The sequence below is a fragment of the Etheostoma spectabile genome, chromosome 3 (assembly GCF_008692095.1).
Source record: "Etheostoma spectabile isolate EspeVRDwgs_2016 chromosome 3, UIUC_Espe_1.0, whole genome shotgun sequence".
Classification (NCBI taxonomy): domain Eukaryota; kingdom Metazoa; phylum Chordata; class Actinopteri; order Perciformes; family Percidae; genus Etheostoma; species Etheostoma spectabile.
Window position 1 is genome coordinate 30,127,010 of NC_045735.1, and position 764 is coordinate 30,127,773.

A 764-nucleotide genomic window follows, 5' to 3' on the forward strand; every position below is an offset into this window, starting at 1 on the left:
GTTGTAGGAAAGAAACTCTACAGGCTTGGGGAGACAAGTGTCTCTCTCTCTTCATTGGGCCAGATTTCCTTGGGGCAATGTAAAAATAAAAAAATAATAATCAGAAAGGTATTCTAGTAGTAATGTACATTTGATTTTGCATAGTACATCAACTGTGTATTAAGAGAAAAAACAAATACCCGTAGCAATGCTAATCTCTCCCTCAGGACACGGTATACAATCATAACATTGGTTTTCCTTTCTGCAGCACTTCACGAGTTCCTGGAGGACAGCAGTCAATGCACACTGACACAGGAACCTAACACATAGAGACAAACAAATATCCAGTCTTGGGACATTTTTAATTCTGTCTTAAAACAATGCTCACATGTCCAAATGTGAATTGTCAATGTAACCGCCACGGTACAAAATCCACAGTGTACAGGTCAAATTCATTCTAAAGTTCAATGAATGCTAAAATCTTTATCAGTCTGACTTAGACAAATCAAGTGGTTCCAAAGTTACAGTTTTTGTACAAATTCCCTTTTTCCTTTGTTACTATCTCTGTGCCAAATAAAAAGTACAAATTTGCTAATGAAAATACTGTAACTTTGGAATGGATCTCTTTACGGCAAGTATGGAATATACAGTAACCAGAAATGTTTTCAATGTTCACATATCATACCCTTTAAGATCACCACATTTGATGTTAAATTATTGTTTTTGTGTTCCTTACTTGTGTGCCACCGTCCACCCAGGTGAGGTTCCTGTTGATTTGGAACTTC

The 764-nt window shown here is 36.6% G+C and overlaps 1 pseudogene; it reads right to left on the minus strand.

Moving 5' to 3' along the window:
* LOC116687042 (extracellular calcium-sensing receptor-like) overlaps positions 1-764 on the minus strand; it is an 11,964-nt pseudogene that overhangs the window by 6,950 nt on the left and 4,250 nt on the right.